Source organism: Struthio camelus, chromosome 4, assembly GCF_040807025.1.
Source record: "Struthio camelus isolate bStrCam1 chromosome 4, bStrCam1.hap1, whole genome shotgun sequence".
NCBI lineage: Eukaryota > Metazoa > Chordata > Aves > Struthioniformes > Struthionidae > Struthio > Struthio camelus.
Genome location: NC_090945.1, coordinates 26,389,371 through 26,416,278, shown reverse-complemented (window position 1 = coordinate 26,416,278; position 26,908 = coordinate 26,389,371). Strand labels below are relative to the sequence as shown.

The 26,908-nt window shown below is 40.8% G+C and overlaps 1 protein-coding gene across 8 annotated transcripts in view; it reads right to left on the bottom strand.

Moving 5' to 3' along the window:
- Positions 1–26,908, bottom strand: part of LOC138067160 (uncharacterized) — a 249,788-nt gene that overhangs the window by 149,152 nt on the left and 73,728 nt on the right. Inside the window, exon 1 of one of the 8 annotated variants that reach the window (XR_011140899.1) lies at positions 3,170–3,287. The exons of the other annotated variants lie outside the window; for them this stretch is intronic. The gene's annotated coding sequence lies outside the window, so the exon portion shown is untranslated. Of the gene's footprint in view, positions 1–3,169; positions 3,288–26,908 lie in introns of those variants that run through there. 8 annotated transcript variants of the gene reach the window in all.

The window sequence follows — 26,908 nt, the reverse complement described above, 5'->3', positions numbered from 1 at the left end:
GGAAAAGGTTGCTTTACACTGGTATTTATTTCTGATACATAAAAATCCACATTGGGCATAGCCTGGGAAAAATACATATGTATATAAAAAAAAAAGAAGTTGCCTGCACCTACTATTGCTCTCCAGAAAGTGATGATGTTGAACAAATTACAAGTGTGCTGAAGAAGCTGGAAGATGTGCTGATCCCAGATTGAAAAAAAAAAAAGTGTAGAAAAAGAATGAACAACGCTGGTATTTTCTTATTAATACTGAGCTACATTCCTTTAACCATGCACCTTTAACCATCATGGGCATGTATTTCATTCATACAAACACTGGAAAAAGGCATTCGTAATGTGAATAAAAATAAGAACTACATCACATCCGAGAAGAGCGAATAGAAGTGCAGAAAGAAATGTATATTTAAGGAAAAAAATTAAGGAGGTGAGGATGAGAAACTGATAACAAAATCCATTAAAGGGTAAATTAATCAATTAGAAAAATATGGAAGAAAAGATGTGCTTAGTTTAAAGGGATAAGCAGATGATCCTTCCCCCTTTCCTTCCTCCCCCATTACTGGCATCTGATTCAGAGAATAAATCCAGTAATTGCCTTTGCAATACAAGGTCTTGGTTGCCTTTCTGTGAATAAGGGATAAATCCCCATTAACTTTAATGGGCAATAATATGCGCTAATTCTGTATGTACAGACCAGAGTGTATCCTTGACCTGTAAAGACAGGTCTCCCTGTCCTGTCTTGGCTCTGCCTTGAGAGATACTACAGCATAGACAGACAAGAAGATATTCAGAATCACATATGAGAACAACTAATGATACTGAACGTATCTTTTAAGGAACATCTACATTTTGAAGAGCTTGAATCCAGATCTTCAGCTGACATAAGTCAAAATTACACCAGTCACAGGTCACTGTTTCATGCCGTGACAGCCAGCAGATCCAGCCACATTTCAGCAAGGGGTTACAGCAACTTCAGCATCGAAGTTTAGCCACTGATCCATAAAAAACAATCTGATTTTCTAACTGCAATTGCATTATGAAAAATTGAGACCCATCATGGCAGAGGGTAAGTTGAGAGGGCTCAGGCATCTAGGAAAAACAAAAACCTCCCAAAATCCAGTATTCCCTCATGCCTTACTTCCTCAGCGCTAAAATCACGTTAGGAGCACAATATACTTCAGGACGCTTCACAATGAGGAAAGATGTGAGTTGGAACTTTTGATATCAAGAATATCAACTCCCCATGCAAGAATGCAGAGAAAGAAATTTCAGAGGAGGAAGAAAATCTGCAGAAATCTCAGGGAAAGGCCTTTCAAAGTGATCTGAGATCAGAGCTTTCCATCCTCCTCTAAATCAATTACTTAACCTCCAAGAAATAGGAGCAGAAAAAACTGCTTACACTTGACCTACAAAGAACAGGGAAAGTAAGAGTGAAAGAGTAAATCAGAGTGAAGAGAGAATGCTTTTGCTTAGATGCTGGGTAATGGTGCTGGGATATACAAAATTATAACATGTTTTTACTATGTGGCTAGCGTAGTGGGACTCTGATTTCCAGACTGGAATTCTGGAAATTAGCACAAGAAAGATAAAAACAGACAGATGCTGAGTTTCCATTTCAAAAACATCTTAACCACCTTATTTTACCTGGACTATATTCTAAAAAAAGTGTGTAGTTTAACTTTCCTTTGCATGCTCCTTTACATCCAAATTGTTTCCTTCCTCTCATTCTGAGTTTTCTGTTACTTACTCCACTATTGAATCTTACTCTCTTGCCTGTGAGCAGACACAGCATTAATTTTAAATTCCTGTTTGCATTTAGTTTAGTCTTTCAACAAAGTACACGTCTTGTTTCCAGGCTGACAAGTCTGCTGAGGAGTGGCCATCACTGTGGAACATGTCCCACATACTGAGTGATTTACGGTAATTTGAAGAGAGAAAGCTATTTAAGGGAAGAGAGAGAGGAGAGAAGAGACACCTTTCTTATGCTTCCCCTCTCTGTTAAAACTGAAAAACAAGTGTCAAAAGCCTCGTCTTGTGTTTTGTGTCAGCACTAATTATATCCCTGCTATAGGCCAGTTCTGAGAACGCACTGCGTCCCCATTGAAGGCAAAATGTTTCACATACCTGTGGCAGACGGACCCTCCTCTCCCCCTCACCAGGAATGCCTGCGAGCGGCGAGCGTGCTGCTGTTTTGACAATCCCTTTCTTGCTTTCTGGCAGAGCTCCATCTCATTTCAGCAAAGGCAGCACTTCTGCACTTTGTCCTGTATTCTGCCCCGTCTCTGTAGAGCCCCTCGTTCTGTTACCCTTTCTCATTCTCTTTCTCTCTCTCATTTTCAGTTTGTCCCACTGAAACAATGGGGAGGTTAGCCTGTGCAAAAACCTTACCAAGCATGGACATGATATCCTTGCTTCACAAAGTCTCACTGAAAATGAACAGAAAAGAAGCAGGCTGAGGTTCTCCTCCATATAAGTGAAAGTAGCAGATTCTGGCCCTTTGATAGTTGTCAATTTTGAGTAATCCTGGTAGGTACGTTTAAATCCTTGTTAAGGGCTCCCACATTCATTAAAAATAAATCCAGTAGTTATTTGCCTGTGTAATTATTGGGGATAATTGCAATTAAGCAATTGGCCTCTGATGAAGGGACAGATAACTGATCAGCCTGGTTTGGCATTTCAGAATGGGGAGGGGGATAATTAGGTAAATCCAGTCAGCTAAATGTCTCCCTTCCCACTACATTTTTTCCCCACCTTTAAATGAAAACCAGACCTCATGCAGCTGTGCAGGCCATGGCGCGCCTAAGCCTATTAAGGAAATCTTCTAATGACTATAAAACTACCACTAATTGAAATAAAAATATTTTCACACTATTTTCGCATTGTGCAAATGGTTCCAAAATAATTCTTAATGCAATGCATGGTGCACAAACTGCTCTGCCTGACAAGTGCAGCATTTAATTTGCACTAATTAGCCCAAAGCGGGGGCAGTGTGAAATTAACATGATTCATTAATTCTGTGGCATATGTTTCACGTATTTTGTGTTTACATTTCAAAACTCCTGGGTTCTCCCCAATCCCACATGCCAGACTTGTGGGGAGAACTATCTGAATCTGATAAGAATTTCATATCTTTTTGGGTGCACTTGGATTTGATTTTTGTGTATGTCATTTACCTCGTTGTCAGTTTGTGCAAAGCAATTGATTGCTTTTATGTTGCATGGTTTCTCCGTTTGTCCTAATCTTGGTCTCAGCTCCTCTCTGACAAAATATTCTTTTAGGTGGCTCAGGTCACTGTGGGATAAGCATAAACGGAACAGCAGGTGAAGTCATTCAAGAAGCAATTTTCAAACTACTTTATATTCCAAAAAAAATTTAATAAATCCTCTGCATTGACTAAATCTGTAGTTTTCATGATGCTGTTCCAATATTTGCTCCTATAATGATATCAAGAGATGTTCATTAAAGATCTAATCCAAGGCCCTATGAAAGTCAACAGACAGACTTCCCCCTGACTTCAGAAGGCATAAATATGCTAGCTTATATTTATGCTATAGGGTATAGAACTCCATGAATCATAGTATTGGCAAAATATTATCTTACAAAGTATATTATCTTCAAGTGGGCTGTGCTGAAAAGTATGAAAAATGTATCAGATTTAACTAAATATTACATTATTGCAAATTAAGTTGTAACAATTGCCTTTACTTTGTTGGGCATACCCCCAACACTGAATTTGGTCCATTGTTTCCTGAGATATAGGATACATTCCTGAAGAGGCTCAGAGTGCTACTACACTGACAATTAGGAGGAATCATAGTCCAAAGCTACTAGGAACTTTGCTTACTCATCATCAGTAGTGTTTGGTGTGCCAGTACCTAAGGTGTGCCTGTCTCTGGGAGCTCCTAAAAATCACACTGACGCTTTTCAAACCCGTCTGCCTCTTGCATCTAGGTGCTTACCCACACAAATTACTCTTCGTTAGTCTCAGAAATACAGTGAAAAGATGTGTTGAGATTTACCTGTCTCCTGTGATCAAGAAAGAGAGAAATTGAGGCCGACTGTCTTTCATACTTGAGGGACAACAGGCAAGTTACCTTGAAGCATCAAAGAGGAGCTCCAGAACAGGTGGGAAAATGAGAGGACAGAATAGCAGAAAAGACACGTGGATTCGGCCATACCATGTTTGAGTCAACAAGCAGACATTCAGCACTAGACGTCAAGCGCGTGAGCCAAGACGGTAGCTTGGGCAGAAGGCTGGCTGCATGAGAAACCAAAGTACCTCAGCAAAGATAACTGGTGAAGCAGTATGAACTGTGAGCTCGCTTAGCCAGGGTTCAGGAGGAAAGGAGAGGGAAGTGGTTATTTGCGACCTCTCCCAAAAAACTCGTGAGGAAGAGTTTCTTTCAAGTGACGTTCAAGAGACAACAAAAGAGAAAGATGACATTTTATGATGTAACCATGAGGAAAACCGGTGTCCTCCATAATATATACAGTAACTCAGAGATGTTTGCAAGAGGCACCTGAGCTAGAAAGCAGTTAGATTTTGGGAGACTTTTAGGCTGTGAAAAAAACAAAACTAAAAGTGGTTGAAACAGCAGCTTTGAGGGTGGCTTTCCTCATTTGTTTAATTCTTCTGTTTTTTCAGTATAAAACCAGTTTGCCTTCTGGTCAGCAACGGATGTCAAGTAAGTATCAGAAGTAACAAGCTTGTCTTCTCCCTCCTAGAGACAAACTAAGCTCAGGCTGGTCCCGTCTCGTAGTTCAGAACATGGCCACATCAATTAGCTAGCTATGAGTAACAGGGACAGAGATCATCAGACCAAAGCTGTGCACATAGCTTCATTGTTAGCAAGTGTTTCATTAAAACAAAGCCATCATTAAACATAGGAAACTGTTCCCCCACTAGACCTCCATTTAGTAAGATTTCCTGACTGGCTGCGCATCTTTAGATGACTTTTGTTTGTGTCAGTATGCTGCAGGAGACATCTGGGGCAGGCAAATGTCACCAAGAAGTGCTATTTGATTATGGTGCAGTACTTCGGGTGGCTTTTAGAAAGCAATAGATCACAGCATTATCACGTACTGTGCATAACATCTCTATGACACTCAGCAAGTATGAGGCCAAAATGAATACTCTAACCTTGAAAATACATAACCAAAGCACTGCCTGCTGGATGAATATACAAAATGGCAAAGTTTAGTGATCTTTCAAATTCTAGTTCCCTGGCCAATGCAAAGGATTCTTATGTACAAGGCTATCAACTGTCGCACAGTGCATAAAGGATACTACATTTTCAAGAGTGCTTTCACTACTTAGAGTATGAAAGGCACTTAAAAGAAAAATTGCATCCTTTGGTAAGGAGCAGACTTCTTTCAGCATTATTTTAAACCTCTTCTTAAAGTTATGGTCGGGCAAAGTGTCTTTATGGGTAGACAGTACGGTGCTGAAATATCCTGAATCAAAGCTGGGAATATACTGAAACAAGTGGTATTGGTTTATAAGTTAGGCAACTTCACTGTGTATCAACTAACCGTACTAATTTCTGCTCTAGTCAGAAGAGAAAGTAAAGTAAGCTGGTTCGTTATTTTAAATTGAGTTTCTATGCACTTTGAAATACATATGATATCTATGAGAAGATTTTTGTAGCGTTACTAGGAGATACAGCTGTTGGTACCTTGTAAATATACGGAAATGCAAACCTAAGGTGCTGTTATGTAAGAGAGCTGCAATGTGAGTTATTTAACACAGAAAACAAGATTAGCAGTTTTATTCTTTTTTCTGACAGATTTTTAGCAAGACTTTTGTTAGAATAAAAAGTCCACTCACAAGGTCTGTGTCCCAAAGTCACATTTGTTTGATTGATACAAACAGTCACGCTGATTCCAGTGGGACTGTTTCTGTGGGTAGCACGGATACCACTGGCCTGCAGCCAAACAGCTTTGATATAATATATTTTAAATGAGCTACATGATCAAATGATATCTTGTTATTTTTAATGTAGACAAATTCAAACTACATTTGTGTGCTATTTTGATTCTATTTAGGTCTGTGAAGAACTTAAAAACCAAGGAGAGATTTAACTACATAATGCCTTGCTACTTAAGGTACCTTTTTATCTTTTAAAGTGTATTTTTTAATCTGAAAAAGTGCTTGCTTAAAAATGGATCTGCTTTGTCTGCATAAGCAAGTGCACATTTTATGGGCAGCAAGCTGTTATTGTTATTTCTGCGCATCTATGTACATGTGCCTATCTATCTCATTGCTAGCATTTCGCGGTCTTGTCTCAGGGCTGAACTCAAGACTCAACCAGGAGGCAAGAGGGTATATTCAAACCTAGCATTAGTGGGTTTTTTTGTTTGCAGTTCCACACTACCCCTTTCTAATGCAAGACTTCTAAAATCTTGCTTGCTGTCCTGGAAATGATTTGCACAGTTCTAATACAAATGCTAGACAAAAATGGATGGGTCTGGGAGTGTCACATGGCCTTCCTGAGCATAAGTTATGTTACTAAATCAGCATATTGATCTGAGAACACAGCGTCCTGGAATCCTGAAAATGTCAGGCACAGTCTCAGTGCTTCACTTCTTTAAATTCAAATTAATTTAGCCAGCTTACTCTGGAAGTGGAAATGATGATATCAGATATAGGCAAACTGCAGGGCATCAAGCACTCCAAGTCCCACTGCTTTTGATCGTTTTGAAAGGAGACACTCAAAAGGAAATAGCTGGGCTGCCACCTAATTCTCCTGTAGTGGAAAGAACAACAGCCACAGGTAATTTGCATCTTTGATTATGCAAAATCAGGCATCCCAGGGCCTCATGATTCTCCATGGATCTTTGGGAATTCCAGTCCTGAAACTCTGTCAACAGGGTTGAGAGGCAAGATTATACGATTAAGTGTGACGATACTAATCCATCTACCTTACTCACGGGGCACATTTGAGATTAAAGGCTCGTATAGTACATGCCCTTGTACTGCAGTCTCCAGTTCTGTATGTATGTTTAATCAAATATGCTAATCCACATGGTCAGGCTTGTAGAATCTGGTGTGAACAGAATACTCTGAGCAAGCAGGACCCATCAGCACGCATAAGTTCATAGATATTGGCTAGGTATATCTTCTGGGGAAAAAAGGACAGTCCGCTGTAACACTGTTACAAAGTGGCTACTTTCTTCTCTGACTTTGCAAAACACATAAGGAAGATGTACTTTGTACATAAGGAAAAACAGTAACTAGAAAGTTTCAAAGCCTTTTGTATTAGAACAAAATTGATGTGTGTTCTTGACTTCAAGTACCAGCATATCCTGTTCTGATCCCACAAAGTATACCCATCTAGCTTTCATTTCTGCACCACAAAGATCATGGGCAGCATGTGACCCCAAAGATACACAAACTCCAAATCTGCCCTGTCCTGCCATATAGGAAAAACAGGGCGGGAAGGGAGCTCTGCTGCTAAGAAACCTCGCAGAGGGCTGTTCAGCTCCTTGGCAAATGGAGGTCACTGAGGAAGAGGCCAGATGCAGAACAACCACCCCGATCCTCTCACATCTCTTGGGGGCTTGCACCTCCTCTGATCTGCAGACTAATCTGGTCAATGCTGTTATCAGCCATTCACTTCTGGGCTTTGCTGTCCTCAAGCTGAGCCCCCTTCTTCTGTGTTGAAAAGCTTACTAGCTAAAAGGTAGACCTCCAACTAGTTCACTTCATGCTGGGACAGGAACATTTTATCTAGTCATTTTTTACTGGAAATCCTAGAGGCAATACAGGAATCAATACAGTGATCTGTGGGTCACCAATATAGAAGCAGATACCTCAGGAGGATGCAGCTGCAGAAGAGGACTACGGGACTTTGACTTGGACCCTTGGGGATGAGATGGCCAGGCTGGTATCTACTGCTAGCAAAAATGCACAGCCACAAACCTGCTGATACCCCAAATTAGCAGAAGCAGGGAAAAAACACTGAATATGTTATCAAGATGACTATAGTTCTTTGTCAGGTTTCAGTGGAGGAGAGCTGTACAAAGACTCTGCCTAGCAGGTTCCCTGCCCTGCTCCTCTGCTAAGGCAATGATGAAATGAAACTACCTAAATTTCCTTGTTACAATAAACTGGAGGATTCATATTGTTCGTATTTGAAATGGGACTATGCAAAGGAGAGCTGGATTGCAGGTTGTTCGATGAGGAAGGGAGAAAAGCAGTTCTAGCTCCCAGTGGGCCCCAAACCCCAAAACTCCTTCAAAACAACATAAACAAAGGTGATGACGTTTTCCCTGGAAAATATTACACATGGCAAAATTCTATTTAACATCTGCAGAAACCGAGCAAAAGGGAATACAGACCCTAGGAATTTACTAGGTTCAGCAAAGAGAGCAGGTAACAGGCAATTAAGAATCGCATAAGACGTAGCACAAAGCCTTGCGTACGTTGCAGCGAACATCAACAACTCTCACCTGCACCAGCTGCTGCTTTTCACTTGTCCCTCTTGCCCCCCAGAAACTCCACTTGGTTTTGCTAAATATAGCCAGCACTGATTGCATCAATACCCAGCCTTTGTTTCAGTGCCACATTTCGTATTTCTCATCAAAGCGGCAGCAGCACAGGACATCGTCCTGGTATTTATTTCTTCTCCTCTTGCAGGCATGAGGAGATGACCCCTATGCCCCACTACCTCTGCCTTATTCTGTGATGTTTCTTCATGCCTTCCCCTCGGCTACGATGAAGATAACTCCTTACCAGGAGCTTTGGTCTCTGCTTTCTGGAACGTTCTGCATTCGGGCTTCTCAGACACACAGAGACGATCAAGAATATCATTAAATCAAAGCTAATCAGATGGCTCCCTGTTCATTTCAAGATACTGTTCAGACTTCCTCATTTAAAACCCTGCATAGATTTGGCTTAATCTGCTCCACAATTCTTTCCTTTCTGATTCCTCCACTTATCTAATATCGCTTCTTCTTTGTCATTTCCCATGCCCTTGTGACACAGCCTTCCTGCAAGTTTTCACCTCATCTCACCATTGATTTTCAAGCCTTGTCTGAGGATGCGTTCCTTTTCTCCTTTGTGTCTTAATTTCTCTCCTTGAAAAGCAAGATCTTTTTCAGCTCTGCTGCCTCTCTCAAGACAGAGAACAAGGCAAGCATGCTACAGTCACAGTTGTGTCCTATCCAGACAGGGCATTGCTTACAGGATAAATTGAGATGCCACAATACAGTCGTTCTCTTCCGAAGCTTTCTAAGCTCCTCGGGTGGTCTTGTGCTGGACCCTCTACACAAACTGGGATTTTACAAATTGCAAGTAGCTTGCTTTTGATGCTACACTGCTTAGATCTCATGTTGAATAGGATAAATCATTCCCATTCCTTATTCCTGATTATTTTCCCTCCTATATTGCATAAAATAAGCTGGCATTACCATAAAATATGAAATCCCCAGGACTGTATTTAGTATTTCTTATTTTTCATGCCCTTCCCCCCCATCACTCACACACTGAACCTCACTGTTCCCTTATAGGCAGTCATGGATTTCTATCATCTGAGGATCAGAGCACTAGGCATCCATCAAGAAGTGTAAAATATTCACAGGAAGAGACTTGAGATGAGGAGAGGGTCCAGAATGCATAATGTGTGTCAGAAGAACAGATGTACACAGAAAATAAAGTTCTGCATACCGCAATAAAAATTTACTCCATGACAAGAACTGCGCATTTTTCCATGGCTGTCATAGATTTCATGGAACCAGTGAAACCCAGCCATTTTTAGAAATCCCATAAAAATTTACCTTTTCACCTGAATCCACATGAAATCAGAATTTTTCCCTAAGAGACCCCATAAAATTGGCATATTTCCTTAGAAGACCCCATGAAATTATATAGAATATTGCAGTTTCTTTTAGCCTAGCCTCTCACTGCACATCTTAAAATGACAACTTCAGCTATTGAATCTTTGCATTTCTTCCTTTTAGAAAAAAGATTATGCAAAAATATAATAGGAATGAAAATAGTCTTCTATAGGAGCGAAACTGAAAGCCCTCATAAATATATTATAATTAACACAAAAAGTTTTGATTTATATACAGCAAATTGTTACCAAGTTCAAGAGTAATCTCAACTGAACGTTCTCCTTTTGACTACGGAGAAATTGACATTACAGACACTTTGTCACGAACAAAAATGTACAAAAGCTTGTAATGAGGCGCTTTACTTCACTTTTTTTTTTTTTTTTTTTTTTTCCCAGGCAAGCAGCTAAGGGCTGAGGTAATAATTCTGGTACCTGAACAACAGTGCAGAACTGCAAAAGAGAAAGTGCTACCACAAACAACAACATGAGGAGGCAAATACAGTTTCGACAATTTGCTCTCTAAACACACTGTTTGCTAAAATAAATTCCAAAATCTAGCAAGGAGGAGCAGATGCTGTGGCACAAGTATTCATTAACCTCCTAGAGTGATGGTTGAGCCATTTGTTTTGTTGGAAAAAGAAAAAAAAATCAATATACCAATTAAAACCCTGCCGTACATAACTTGGTGAGCATACACCCCAATTCTCAGCTCACCACAAGTCCAGCATGGCAGTTCTTAGTTTCATTCATGGCTCTTGTACTTCAGTCGGATGCCTGCCCAAGAAAGAATCAGAATTTAAGCTTCCTTCCATAGTCCTCAATTAAGCCTTGATCCAAAAGCAACACCATCAGTGGAATTTTTTTCACTGATGATAACAGGATTATGCTCAGGCTGTTGACCTAAACTCAGAGATCTCATGGAAGGCAAAAGGAAGAGTTAAAGAGAGCTTGTAGCTCCTCTGAAAAGCTTCTCCAGGATACAGGCACCAACGCCGGCAAGGAACAGAAGATGTAGCAGTAGGAAGGTAATAGCCTAAAAAGAACAGAATAAGGCATCCTTAAACAAATTAGAGGTCTTCACATTGCCTGGGCACAATGAATTTCAACCCAGGACTCTTAAATAACCACTCACGCAATCCCTGAATCACTGGGCATTCACCTCTGAGAATGCATGAATAGAAGATGAGGTGCCAGAAGCCTGGAAAAGAGCAAACATAATACCTATCTCTACACAGGGTGGGATAGCACAGCTAAGGAGTTACCAGCCAGTCAATTTGTCTTCAATCCCCAGAAAAACACCAGAACAAATAATCAAACTATTTATAAACACCTAGAAGATAACATGGAAATGAAGAGCAGCTAGTATGGATTTGCAGAAAATAAATCCTGTCGGATCAATTTAATCTCCTTCTGCCATAGGGTAACAGGCCTTATGGACAGAGGCAAAGCAAAAGATGTCACGCATCTCGATTTAGTGACGCTTTTGGTTCTGCCTCACATGCCACTCTCAAACGCACACTAACGAACCATGGTCTGAATGAAATGGTTGTAGAACAGGTAAAAGTGTGGCTAAACACAATATGCAGGGAAACTTATAATTTGCCCATAATCAAAGCAAGCCATTAGTGGGGGATACATCTGGGGGAGGAAGATTACAAAACTGCTGTGGATATGATTCTCCTCAATACTTTCATCTAGCCATGACAGAGCATGCTTAATGCGTTAACACACTGTACAAATGGGGTGCTTAGGACAATTGCAAGTATGAAGGCTCAGAACTTGAAAAGATGTTGAAAAATTAGAGCGCTGTCAAGAAAAGGCATGAAGTTCAATAGGAGAGTGGAGGAAAAGAGTGCAAGGCAGAGATGGACTAATTAGAGAGACCCAAAAGAAGGAAAATGGAAATGACCAGAGGTCTAGAAAATTTGTCTAGCAGAAAAGATTTATGTACCTTGGGGTCTTTAGAGAAAAGAGTTTGTGGGAAGGCACCATTAAGACTTTAAATGTGTAAAAGGTTGTCACACACAGGGCTCCTCCTTGTTAGAAAGTCCAGACAACAATGGGTTTAACTTGCAGTAAGATGGATGCTGGTCAGACATTAGGGAAAAAACGTTTATAATAATTAAGATAGTAAAGCTCTGGAGTAGAGCCTGGGAAAGCTAAGGAATCTCTGTCACCAGATGTTTTTTAAGAACAGCCTAGAAAAACATCTGCCAGGAATGACAACTATAACTGATCCTGCCTTGCAGAAGGAGGGGGGAGGGTGGCTTCTTGAGGCTCCTTCCAGCCCAATTTTTCTAAATGCCAAGTGTCCGCCAACGTTATAAGGCCTCAAACCACCAGAGCATATACACATACAAGTAATCCCATTGACTTCAAAGCAAGTACATGTGGGATTTAAGCATATATTTAAGTAATTTGCCAGATCAGAGACTATATGCCTAGAATTTCCAGCATAGCCAAAGGAAGTATCTTGCAAGGGTAGACTGCATTTGTCTAAACTGCCCTAGGTGTCAGTTACATTTAAAACATAGTTTCCTGGATTTTAGTGATTGTATATAGAAGGAAACGTTACAGATTTGTGCTAAGGCCTTCCAAACAATTGCTCGTTAGCATGAACCTTCTAATAGAGTGCCTGTATCCACCGAAGCTGGCTAGAAAAATAGGCAGAAACGGTCCAAAATGGAAATAATATGTTTAAAGTGCCCATATTTTCTACTCCTTCCAGCACTTTTCTTCTTTTTTTGGGGGGGGGGGGGAGGGAGGGGGGAACCAGGTTGCATACAGACATTTTCAATATGTAGCATCTATAATGTTGAGGACGCTAGATTATAAACATGTAGAGAAAAGTTGAAGGCTTCCTCTAACCGTCTCCCACACCTCCTTCCATATGTTAACACCAAATGTTTTGTTGTATGCTGATTTCCAGCAGAAATCATTGGAACCAGCATTTATTTAGCACACAGTTCTGCAGGATTTCCTACAGACTAGTAAGCATCCTGCTCCTTTGTCTCCTCCACATTTTGGAAAAAATCTGCCTCACATGTCAAAATGTCATCAAGTACCATTTCACTGTGAAGGATATAGGTGGTTTTAAGCTACACTTGCGCAACCATTGGGCTGGAGTTGAGACTGCTACATATGTTACAGAAGATTGGAAAAAACTTTGCTATGTCAGTAGCCATAAGAAACGGCTGAGCAGGCAAAACACACTAGAACCCGAGCCTTGCCCTTGCCCTGGGTGCATAGGAGCTGTTACCATTTATTTTGTTGTTGATTTACACAATAAATCCTCCTACAAAGATACAGCACATATGTTACAAGCATCTCAAATAATCTATACCTCCATCTTTCTCAGAGCTGGAAAGAAATTACATCCCCTAGCAACAACACATCTCTTCCTAGAGCAAACACCTGGCTAAAGGCAAGGCATTTCTCCGAGCTCTGGAGCCCCTGTTGGACTAGCAAGAGGTGTGGATGCCAGAGTACAGCACCCCATAGACACAGGCACACACCAGAAATACCAGCAACCCTTCTTCCCTCAGCAGGCTGAACTCTCGGGTACAGTTGGCACAAAAGGATCAGCAAACACCAACACGTTGCTCCAGATTCGTGAGGATACCAGGTAGCCAGAACATGTGTCACCTAAGACAGTGAAGGGAAAAGGTAAAATCTGGACCTGCACCTGGAAACAGACAGGCAGCCCCTAGGATTACTGACAGTCTGCTTTCGTGCATAGAGAAAGCCCCACAAAAATCAGTATGTTTCTGAACTTCTCCTCAGGCACAGGTCAATACAAGTTTCCCGGGAAATCACAAACTCCCCAAGGCAGGAACAAGCTTGAATGCAAAGAACAGTAAGCTTATTCAGGCCCAAACAAATAACGAAGGCAACAGAACGTGAGAAGAAACCCTCACTTGTGTCCAGGTCTGCCACATCCCTCACTCTCCACTGTTTTCATGATATCTGGCTACTAGCAAGATCTACTTGACTTCTCAGTCCCAAACAGGAAAATAACTTTTTTTTTTTGTTTGGTCATGGGAAGTATATGTGTGTCCTCTAGCTTCAAGTTAATCGGAAAACATTGCTTGTACGATCAGCAGCCCCAAACAGAGCGCCTTCTGCCAGACATCTTCCTTTAAGAGAGCTAACAATTGCTTGAAGTCAATAGCTTGCTCTGTGCTCGTGACCTGACATAAGAATTTCTGTTTGCTTCTACAAATGATTAATTCCAAGGCATTTAAGGGTTCGCTATCCATTTTGGAGCAGTGTACTTTTAACATATTTTTTATTATTATGACTTACAGTCAAGACACAGAAACAGAACAGGCCACAGAGCTATCATTTAAATCCACTGATACTTCACATTTCACACAGCTAATACAATCTTTTAACCTACCAATCCAAATAACGCTTAAAAGCTTGAGTGGCAAAAGACTGTCTATTCATGGCTGCTGATACATAAAGTCCCTGTATAAATCACAATATCACAGAAGTCGCAAAAACTGTGAATTTTGGTGTCAGCTGTGAAAATATTCCATCTGGTTTCTGTCTTGTGGAAAAATGTTTAAAATCTGTCTAAGTACAGGAAGTTTATTTTTGCTTCATCAGTGCAGCAGAAGTAAGCAGTAAGACTGGTGAAAAGAGCCTCAGAGCCTTGCTATTGCTCCAGGTGCTTGCAGCGTTTCCAAAAGAACATTTCAGGTTTCGTTTAGGCACTCAATTGCAGTATTATTTAATTTCATGCCCTTTATTACAGGCTGAGCAACCAATCAAGGGAATTTGTAAGAGTTACTCTTGAGAATATAATAAAAGCAATAATTGGCTCCACAACATCATTTAGTTTAAGCTTACTCTGATAGCGTATTTTGGGGGTGGAAAGATTTCTACATCTAGATATATATGCATGTACTTCCCTCACATCAAAGGTGCCTCCTGCTAGTAGGCCACTAGTAAAAGCCAGTCAATTCCCTTGAACATCTACGAGCAGACTGAAGCGTTCAGGCACCCAGAACTCTGGGGCCCTGACTCTTTTATGTATCACTTGACAAGGACTGATTTTATACTTTCACTTTATTTCTCTTTTTCATTTAGGTCATTTATCTATTTAATGGAAACTGTATAGAAAAATTATGATAAAAAATTACAGGAGAGATCTATTACTTCTTAAATCCCCATCACTATCGTTACTCCATCCCAGCCAATGTGACGTTTAGGAAAGAGCCCAATATCCGTTTTGCTTATACTTCTCTCACCTGCCTGAGATTCCTGACATCTGCAATCTCTAAACTACATCAGGCAAAACTAGTATAACAAGAGCCCATGAAGCCAACACAGAGAAAGAAAAGAAGATGCCACAAGTGAAATTAAAGACTTTCAAGGTCTGGGCTTTTCAAAGGTGCTTAAAAGCAATTTGGAGCTGTTTTCCAAGAAGCTTAAAGAACACAGGTGCCCAAGAGGTTTGGGTCTCTTACGGCCTTTCCTTTCTCTGGCGCTGTCCTCTGCGGAGACAAGCCCCTTCCCCTGGCACTCTGGGGCGGTTGTGATTTCCACCTTCTGGTAGCAGAGCCTGAAGGTGGGTGATCAGGTGCAGGGAGCATTTCATAGCTCACGGGGGTGAGCGTTTGGATAGAGCAGCTTGTTAGAGCCTTCTGGACTAAACACCTGGCAGAGACCTGTTTGTGATCAAAAGGAACTCTTGAATGATTTGATAACTCAATGAAAAATTGAATCACTTAGGTAAGCTTTGCCAGTCTGAGGTTCCTGTATCATGGCAAGCCCTTTAAAATGATGCATAAACTCCTTATCTTTCAATCTGAAAGGCCTCCCGCAGGAATAGCTCGTTTTCAGGCATATTTTAATTCCTGGGTAGAGGTGCTGCTACTGCAGCTTTTTAGAGCAGATAACGCTCCTGTTTCCAATCCTCCTTTATCTGTCTTGTGTTTCCCACACCTCCGCCCATTCTAGTGGGTGCTTTGTGCTCCAGCTGACTGTTTTTGCAGAGAGTAAAAGACAAGATACAGCAGGCAGGAGACATCTACCACAGGTGCTTTTCTTTCCCACGTGGCTCCCAAATGTTTCCCTTTCCCTACTGCATTTCTTGCACAGGGGGAAGAAGGGTAAAGAGGCCTTTAAAAAATAAAAGGGAACTGCCATGGTGATTTCAAGATGGAGCATGCAATTGCTATTTTTGATTGTGTTAACCCAGGCATAATTATGTAATTATCCACAAAAATTTAGTCAGAGTTTTGCATATCTAAATCATTAACTTTAACAATTGACAGGCTGCTTTGATTAGTATTTTCACAGACTAGCATAGCATACATTTGTCAGCTTTCCTATGATTAGTTGTAATTTGGAATTTGTTTATGCAAAATGTTTTTATTGCTTGTTTGAGGGGGAGGGAGGAAAAGGAGGGCAGAGAAGACATGTTTATCCTGTCAGAGAATCCCACAGAACTTATTAGGGTTGCTGCAAACATATTTTTGCTGTGCTATAATGTCATTAATTTGGTGAACTGATACTGCAAACATTGGCTTGCGTTTGTTCATGGGTATAAGAACTCTGAACTGGCACCATTTGCCATGCAACGTCTTTGATTTTTAGATCAAAATTTAAGTAAAGGGATTCAGAGGCACCTAGCACTTTGTGAAACACCATATTTTAAGTCTATTGCTCTCCAAAAACAATACTGATGAACGGCACAATCAGGGTTAATATTTTAAAATACTGCTTGTGTCAAACACAATAATGCCAGCTCAGCCTTTTCATTCAACATTGTAATCAATATCATAACTTAAGATGCAGTTTATTAAGCCAAGCAATAATAAATGATTCCATCCTGCACCTGCTTTAAGGTTTCTGTTTTAAGCTCTCTGAAAGAATAATCTGAAAGCCGCACAGTTTAGTCTTTACAAAACAAGGCCTTCTGTAGGAGAACTGTGTTGACATGAGGTACCGCAATGACTTTAAAGTACTGCAGTCTGGAGTCCGGTGATTCTCAGGTTACCAGATGGAGGTGAAGTGCCATTTGGGAGATGCCTGAAAGGTTTTCACTTCCTTGGTTGGCTTCCTAAGTAAAGGCCTCATGTGACAAAACGCATCTTAAAATGATGCATACGCTACCTCTAGTCATTTTGATCAGGTAGTGTCATATGTCACCATTTTTCAGTGGATGATGGGTATAGCTTCTTCTTTCCGATTGACGAGGAGTTCAGGCAAGATCAGTTCTGGCCTTACACCACTGTTACAACTTCCAAGTCTTGCAGCACCAAGAGTCTTTTTAATGGCTTGTACAAACCAGGATGACACAAAAATTGGGTGAACTCGCTGCTTTTTATGAAAAGACCCAATCCAGCAGCCTCTGCTCATCTGAATAGTTCATCAACGTTCACATGACTTCTGAGAGGAGGCAGGGAGTATGTTTTCACTTTATAACCAATAAAGTTGTAAATCAGAAACTGTTATCTGCCCCATGGTAGCCACAGTTAAAACTTGCCCACTTCCTATATGATCCGCAGGTACCACAGTGACAGGCACAGCATAAATCCAGGCTACGCAGATCCCACATATGTCTAATAACCTCACCTTGTTAGGTTTCAATATCCTCCATCAGAAGGGGAGTTCTGCTTCAGAGACTCATTAGCAGTTAATGTGAAAGACACATTAGACGGGAAAGGTCTTTTTTTTTTTTAAATCAAAAGTCCTTTTCTATATATAAATAAATATCATACTCTCATTAGTAGATATTCTAAGCCCCATCATTCATCATTCTCTGCTCAGGTGCCTGATGCTTAGTTTTAAAATCTTGCTTCCTAGGTATAGCTGACTGCTAGCATATTCACTGCATCAGCTCTCAAAAGGTTGGCTCGCTGCTTGGAATTCATGGGGAGCAGCCCCGTCTGTCTTTGTAGGAATTTTGGCTGCATGACTGAGTACATGAAAATCAGGGAAGCCAGAAGAAAAGAATGATCTGTTACCTGAGTTTCTTTCGCCATTTGAAATCCACTGAAAGAGAGGCATCTTTGTAGCACAAGCTGTTGGCAACTCCTCTCTCCAGAGCCTATCATCAGTCCCAAGCTTGCAGTCTTTTATTCTTTTAATTTTAATTGGTAGCTCCTGCCTAGAAACCAGTTGGGAATTGCATTGCCTGTGTGTTCCCCATGCTCTGGAGCAACTGCCTGTATATTCTGCGTGCCTCCGAGCAGTTGCCAGCCTGCTCCTCGTGCTTCCTAGTAAATGCCAGTAATCTGTGCACTGGTGTGTAAAACTTACAGTGCTTGATTACGTCAAGAAAAAGAACAGCACAAAATATAGTGCATGCTGCTATTTCCACCTTAGCTGTAGTATACGCACAGTGCCCCAATCTGCTGCCACAGCACAGTGAGAGCAGTTCAACTGGGGGTCATGGGAGCAGAGGCGTCTTTAGAGGCCCTGGATTTGCACCAGTTTATCAATGGCCCCCACAGATGTCCTGGAATTCCTGTACCACCCACCTCTACACCTCGCCTGACCATTCTGCTAAGGCTGACGTTAGGACAGCTTTGCACTGCCTTCACCTTTACAATGGGATTACCCTCTCCCAGAGGGTTCACTGCCGCAAGCTCACTGTTCCCCCATGAAGCTGAATAGTCTCCAGTTCCACCTGGAGGGAAAGAGTAGAGCATTCGCTGCCCTGTAAATTCTCCTTCTTTAGCCCTTAGTAAAGGCAGAGGTAGGCAAGGATGGGTGGCAGGGATGAAGAGAAGCATTGATTAAATAGCTAATCTCTCCCTTTAGAGCCACTTGTTCATGGATTTATTTAAATCCAGTTGTTTCCCTTGTGCAAGTGGGATGAGCTAGGAGAAAAAGAGAGAAACAGGTACAGAAAGGAAGGATAGAAAATTTGACTCTTCTATAGCGTGCTCTCCTTACAGAGCAGCTCTCCAGGCAAATGAGATAAAGATAGAAGTGACTTGCTTCCTCCATGATTAGACCAACAGAGGGAAGGAAATGCTCCTCTCCAAATCACCAAAGCCTTCACAGAGCTCCTGTCAAAGTAAGGCTCCCATGAGACACCACTCTAAGCTGAGCCTAAAGGCCAGACAAGCCATGCCGAGTCAAAAGTATATTTCTAACATTTGCTCATCAGGAGCTGCAGTTGTTTACAAAAATCAAAGTAAAACACATTGGATAAGTTCGGAGACCTCTTCAGAGACTGACTACCAGACAGGGATCACCGTGAGTTAGGCACTTCTTCCTAAACCAGTAAAGTCATACAGAGCTGTCTTGGGTTTCCTCTGGGTCATGGGGGTAAATGTTTCCTTCTTACTCCTTTGCATCCTTCTTTGTAACTTGACGTCCTCTCCTTCCCTACATGTTACATTTTGATGTGACCACTCCAACAGCTCATACCCTCACTTCTCCTATCTCCAGTTCAGTTGCCGCCAGGTTCCCGCACCTTTGGGCTTCCTTTGGGTCAGGAGCTGTTTGTTTTGAACTCTCCTCCACTCTCCCAATATCCAGAGATTCCCTGCTTTAATACATCTCAAAGGCGCAGGTCCCCTGGTGCAGCAGTTCCCTGTAAGGGTCCTTCTGCCTCACAGGCTAACCCCATGACATTGTTGTTCACAGTTTTTCCTCTGTCAGCCAGGGCTGACCAATGCCAATGGGCTGTCCATTTAAACAAAGATACTATCAGAGAGAGATATCCTGGTCAGACAGTAAATCCCTGTTCATCTTGAAGTCATCTGAAACTTCTGGAGTCATTCGTTAATTGTTAACTCCAGTGCAAGTCCAAATGCTCTCACTCAAAGTAGTTTTGTCCTAGGGGTTTTGTTTAGGTTCAATAATGTAAAAAGATGGTCTGAAATACACCATAATTCTATACTCCGCATTGCATAATACAGTAGCCCCTTGAACTGACTGGCATGAGATGTGTGCAATACAGCTACTGCACCTCCTAGACTCTTTTCCTGTACAGAGTATTTCACCCTGCTTAGCAGAGCTCACTACTGCCATCCAATCACCAGGATGAGGCTCTTCATTTCCTGCTGCTTCATCCCCCTTTGCTCATGGGAGAAGAGCATCTGGCACTTCTGCAGGTGCTGTAACATTCCTGCTCTCTTCCCTGTGCTCTGAGTACAAGGTTCACTGAGAAGATGGGGTAGAAACAGACTTATTCTCCTTCGCCCATTTGCTTACCAAAGTAAAGGCTGTCCTGTTAGCCTTGATGTTACCACAGCTGGGATAGCCCTTGTAATAAATTTCAAGCTTTCTCTTCATTTCTATGTGGTGTAATGCACGCTCAAATAACCCAAATTAAGTATTCAGTTTTAGCCCTCCCGTTTTAAAGCACAGTATTTACCAATTTCTTGCTCCCACCTTCCCTCCTCCAAAACAAACCAAATCCCTGTTCAAATGCATTGCCGCAGAGTTAAAAATGTAAAGCAAGACGCCTTTGCAAGAGGTCCTGAGATGCACAGGTATGGTGCAAAACATCTTTCTGGTAATAATGTTCTTCAATTGCCACCTCAGCTCCCATCTGTGGGAGTGCTTGAATATACCTGAAGGGAAAACTTGACCTCTAAAAAGGTTCTTCTGCTCATTACTGTGTGAATCATATAGTGTATCCTACAAGCACTAAACCGTGCACAAACCACACTGAACAGTGAACCAATGGCATGCCATAATTAGGGGAGGAGGTTAACTCAGCATCACAAGTTAACCTGCTTTCAAATGCAGTAGCATTCAGCTTTGAACCCTTCTTGCTAAGAACCACAGCTGAAACGCTCCCAATTCTAATACACTGACAGATCCCTCTCCTCTTTCTCTTCTAGACGGTTAAAAGGAAATGTGTTTTCCATCAAACTCAGGAAAGCAGGGATATGTCTATTCTTGTCAGCAGAAAAAGCAATCACTGTAAAGACACCTAAATTTTATCATCTTCACTGTACTAGTGGGATAGGGGTCAATAACAGACTGTTGGGTGGCTGCAGCTACACTGCTTAAAAACCATGAGAAAAGGAGCCATTTAAATACATGTAAATCACATTACTGACATACAACCACATCCATTACTCCTAAATGACATATCAATCCAAAAAGTAGGGCACTAGATCCTTCCATCGCAATCGAAACGAATAGAAACTTACCCTCTTGGCATCTTCAGGGAGTTACTTGCCTCTCAGTTTAACAGAGGTCACAGAACGTGATTCCTCAGTATTAACAGGACCCACCACAGAACTGCGACAACAACGTTTGCGATATTATTCAAATGCTTCTCACTTGACAGTGCCTTTCACTTACAGTTAACGATAATGTGACAGCCTATTCTCCTGGTGTATCATCTAACTGCACACAAAATTCTGCATGTGCCTCAGTCTAGAATCCTATTTTTATCGGAATAGACATGTGCACTGAGGCTTCAACCAACAGCTGAGACGGGGTTTTAGCGTGAGATTTTCAAACCTGTCTCAGGTATTTAGAAGCACAAATTGCAGTGAAAGACTAATTGAACTGTGCTTCTAAATCCCTCAGGTACTACTGAAAAATCTCCTTCTTAATAACTTGGAATCTTCTAAAGAATAAACCTCATCGAACTTAGATGGGTATGCAGATCCTAGGGTTAAGATTTTGAAAAATGCTCTCTTCTGGCTTAACTCCCATTGACTTCAGTGGGAACAGAATTAAGTTGACATTGAGCCATTTTGAAAATTCCCCTCCAGGTGTGTTTTCTCCATTTGAATTTGAATAATCTGTTAACTGCTGAGATTGCTTTTTGATTTATCAGTATGAAGAATTTTACAGGAGTTTTTCCCTTAATTTTTGATGAAATGAGACTCATAAAAAACTGTAACTTACTGTCACAGAAATTCTATTTGCTAAATCTATGGAAGGAACTATGTTTATTTTCTGTATATGTTTACTATTATTGTTATTATTTGCACTTCAGCAGAACACAGGAATTGCAACCACAGATATTATTGTGGGAGGTCCTGTGCACAGTCTGTTAAAATATTTGTACGATACATAGGCAAGCTGTCTAACACAATACTAATAGTCAGACTCTGAAGTAACCTAAGAATCATAATGAATATCCCCAGTAGGTGTAATTACACAGCAGCATTTCAGCTACTACTTCACCTCCTTGTAGACATTTTCAGGAGACAGGGATTTCCTTCAACTTCCCTGAATGTTTAGTTTACCTTTTGAATTAGCCCTAATTATTGGAGTTGGGAAAGATTGTTTTTAAATGTTGGTGTGCCCTTCACTGCAGTTTAGCAGGCTGCACTTTACGTGGTGTGATTCAAGAGAGAGAAGTTTTTAGGGACACAGACTACATTCAGTTTCAATTCGAACAATACTCTAGGGCTTAAACTTTACCTCTGTGATGCAGGTACTAATAATCTGAATACAAAGAAACAGATGATAAGGAGCCATCTATTTTGCAACAGCATCACTGAGGACAGACTCTCCATGCTCCAGATTCCTTGAGAGAACAAATAGCTGCAGTAATACCACCCACAAACAGCACAATAACCATTTCTTTGTTCCCACCAAAGATACCACAGTAGAATCCTACAAGAGAAGTCATCTGACATGTCAGCTCATTAAATTAGTCAGAATGGGTGAATGGGGAAGAGGAATATACCATTGTAATGTATGTTAATTAATGAATGCTATAAGAGAGGCATTTAAATGTATGAAAATGAATATTAATGAGATGAAAACACCTAATTATTGTGCATCTAATGGTATTATCCAGAGCATCCAACAGAAAACGCCTCATTGTCATGCATCTAAGGCAACAGTGCAAACCTTCAGACACAAAGATTCAGTGTACATATAGATCATATTATGAGTTTAATTATAGACATTGCAAAATATCTGCAGTGAAACTGAATTTGGGGGGCTGCTTTTTCAATACCATTTGATTCATCAACAAAATGTTAAATTTCACAAATTTCTTATCAAATATCATTGTTGCACTTCAAAACAGCATGTTTTTTCTTGTTAGTGTTTCTGAAACGTTACACTGAAGTGTTTCCATGTTTCTGCATACACATCTCCATTTTGCAAGAATGTCATTAGAAAACATGGGCTGCAAACCAGCCTGGAATGAAATTCTGAGGAATTCTTCATATAATTGCATGAAGCAAAATTCAGTCTGCATGCAATTCCTTCCTATGCGGAAGGCTACGAAAAGGAAAATCCTGAGTTAAAAATAGTATGGATTCCTGGAATTGAAGACTGCCTCGTAATACATATGCATTAGGAAGCTGAAATAAAATTATACAGGCCACTTGAATTCTATTATTTCCTAATTACTCAGTGGTTGGCTTTACAACCTTAATGTTCTTTTAATGTAAGTTTTTCAAGGTTTTTTTTTAATGTAATTGTAGATACAGAGCCAATCCCTTGACCTCAGCAGGAAGGATAGAGGGCGTTTTGCTTGAAAGAGAGATCCCAAAGTGGCCTAGCTATATGCACATTCCCTGTTTGAGGCACCAGGGCATATGCCAGAGGCATGTCCAGAGTATGATATATTTTAATGACTACTCTTTGAATGCTATCTGCAGTCACAACAAGACTAATATCATTCGCGCATATGATCAATGAAGTCTTAATCCTACTATCAAAGTAATTAACGAAAATAGAGCACATTAACCTAGTACCGGAGCCAGGATTGATTCCTGAAAGACAGCTCTCTGCTCTCTCCAATCTGAGCTATTATTATGCGTGTAAGCACCAGAGTGACAAGCACTTTAGCTATACCTTGACATATATATTATCTCACTCAAAAAGACTTACAATTGATCATATTTTATAAAAATTATATCTTATCCATTAATTTTCTTATGAGACTGTTGTATGCAAATGTATGAAAAACGTCTGTAAAATTGAGATACATTATTCTGGTGGATTTACCTTATCTACTAAGCTTTTTATCCTATCAGAGAAAGAAATTAAGATAGTTTGTATGATTTAATTTTAATAAGCCCATGCTGCTAACTATTAACAACCCATATTCCTATAGCTGCTTCCAAATTGATTGCTTTACTAACAGCTCCAACAACTGACTTGGTACTGAAGTAAACTTAAATGTATTGGTTTGGCATCACCAGATTTTCTCTTGTTCCCATTTGCAGATAACTGCTGTTCACCTCAACAAACTTAACAATTTGAACAGCAGCAGCAGCATATTTTACATTACTGCATTCCACTCAGAGGAATTCCCCAGCCCTACACATACAAACCTTTGCAGCATTTCTGCTACCACAATTAGCAGAGGGCAGAACCGATCTGTCAGCGGTATTTTGTACTGGCTGGGATACAGTTGGAATCTCTAACTAAATAAAAAGAATTTCTCAGCCACTACATACCTTGGAGTTAACTTGCCTCGAGTCATCTTTGCTCCAATGAGAACACTCATGCTGTAGCATTGTGGTTAAGCTACACAGGAAAGTCATATTAGCATATGGTGTGCTGCATCAACTTAAGTTTTAGCTTATACTCTCCAAATGGACACACAACTTTAGCAAAAAGCACCAATGCACTTCAGTTAAATTGACTCAACTTAAGGATAACATTTGCAATAATACTGTATTTACTTGCAAATAGCTATACTTTCCCATTATTTTTGCTCTTTTATGTCTGTTTGAATCTATAGCAATATACCAATATGGGTCGTGGAGTCTCCTGGGGCATTTCTTACGTGTGACTTTTTGCAAGCAAATACAGGAGCTCCATAGTGGAGGCAAGCCTTCTAAAAAACAAAAGCAAATCCTCGCATTTGTTGGACTGTAGAATCTCTATAATACATGGGACACAGTTAGCTGTTCTCAAAAGGATGAGCAACAACGAGTCTGCCAAAATCAAATTGTTTGGGTCCAGGGAGAGTATCTGTTTCAGGTACAGGAAACAGTGCTGGGTGGTGGTGGTGAGCTCCTCAACCTGAACAGAGGCCAGTTCTGAGCAGAGGTAGCCAGGATTCTACAGTAGTCACTGGGTCCTTCATTCTCAAGAAGAAAGAAAGCAATCATGAAAACGCATCCTTTATAGAAAATACAATGAAGATTCAATTTGACAAAAATAGAAATATATTTTTAAAAAGTCCAATATAGAAGAAAAAGTTAACCCCTTCTTTAAAAGCTTTACATAGTCAATACTAAACTACTGTGCAGAAGAGCTGAACATATTGATAGCCAGTAATGCAAACTAGATTGCAGTTAATTGTTAACATCTCCTGGGCTACGCTTCCCACGTCCCTGCACAGATGATGAATAAAATTATTTACCTATTCAAGTAATGAGAGCTATGCATTTTGATATCCACATACACTGTAACTCAGACCTCCTCTGAGACCCCTACCTGTAATTAGGAACAGATGTAGAATCTTGTTCCTGAATTGATAAAAACAAATTTCAGCCCTCCTATGATATATGGCATAATGGCACAGCTATTAGTAAGAATACCTCCGCAGAAGGATACTTCTCCAGGCACTGCACCTAATCGGCGCCCCTCAGCACAAGAACCCTGTAAGGGCTGCTCTAGATGACATTTCTCAGTGTTTCTCCATCACTGATTTGGGACACTCGCTCAAACATTCACAGATGACAAGGCAAGTGCATAGCAAGAAAGTGACAAGCAACATTTATCTGACTTCATCTCTGATGAAGAAAATCATAGATCTGTATCTTTCAAAACCATGCTAATTTTATAACACACAGACTTTGCCATGGTGGAGTCATTTAAAATTAAGCACACACAATTTTATGTGCTTTCAGCAACAATTCTGACAGCTCAGCACATGCAGTTGGGGAACACTTTTCAAATTACTTCATGGGAGAAACTCAAGATGACATTCAGTATAACCTATTCATTTTATTCTCCTCAGCGTCACAGTACTGCAAGAAAACATGTCTACTGCAAGCATTTCATGAACCAAAAGAAGCCACTTCTTTCTCTTTATCAGCTATTTTAGCAGCTCGCTGGAATAACCTAAGGGTAATAGGAAACTACCTGTTCTTTCACTCTAGCACATACATACTAATACCAAAGCCTGGTAGAGAGGGCTGAATGTTTCAAAGAGAATTTGCCATCTAAAGACGTGGCAGGCTGACCCTATCCCAGTCCCACGCATCACTTGGACTACTCCATATGTTCTAGCTCCACCAGATACTATGAGAGCAACAAGACACCGAGCGTCAACAACAGGGCCAATGCATTCACAGTGCTAGGTCTGAGGAGGTTCAAAGGAGATGCTGTGATCGCTCTTTGTGGAGTGAGATATGTAAAACAGCCTTCTTTCATGTTCTTTCCTAGACCACGAAACGTCCCTCACTTGATTTGCTCTGATCCAGAACAGTTTGTAAAACCCACTGGTTCCTGGCTTAGGTGACTAAAATCATGCCTTATGGAAAGCCAGAAAGAACTGCAAACCCTCAGGCCTGCAAAAAACAGAAGTTTGTGTTTACTGAGGTGGCCTCAGTACGAGAAAGTTTCACTGGTTTTACTTAAATCTAACTGAAACAATTCAAGTTAAACTGATGCAAATGCTCTCATGCATCTTCTATTTAAAGACGTTAAATGGGAGTTCACTTGGTTTCAAACCTAATCTAAATCTAAAAGAAGCTACCAGATGAAATAAGGCTGCCCTCCTCACATTTTGCATTGGGTTAGCTAAGCAGATTTACCAGTAAGCTTAGTGCAACTCCCTCATGTAGACAAGGCCTGAAACGCATTCACTCTCCAGCACTACCCTGCTTCATGCCAGGGATTCTGCAGCTAGAACAGGCTCATGGGAACCTCACTGCCTTGAAATAAAAGGATTGTGGGGGCACTCATAGCTGGTGCGCTTACAGGCCCTCCACGGACATTGCCCTAATTAGGGTAATTAATATGGGGGAATGTGTCTGTGCTCCTCAGTAGTTTATAAATGTTACAAAAAGAGGAACGTTTTATATGTCCCCTGATGGGTTTTAAACGTTAATAAATGATGTGCAAGGAGGTATTTTACATCTCTCCATTTAACAGTGAGCTGACAGCTGCAATTACAGGCCAGTCTCAGGTCCCAGCAATCCCAGCAGCAACCTG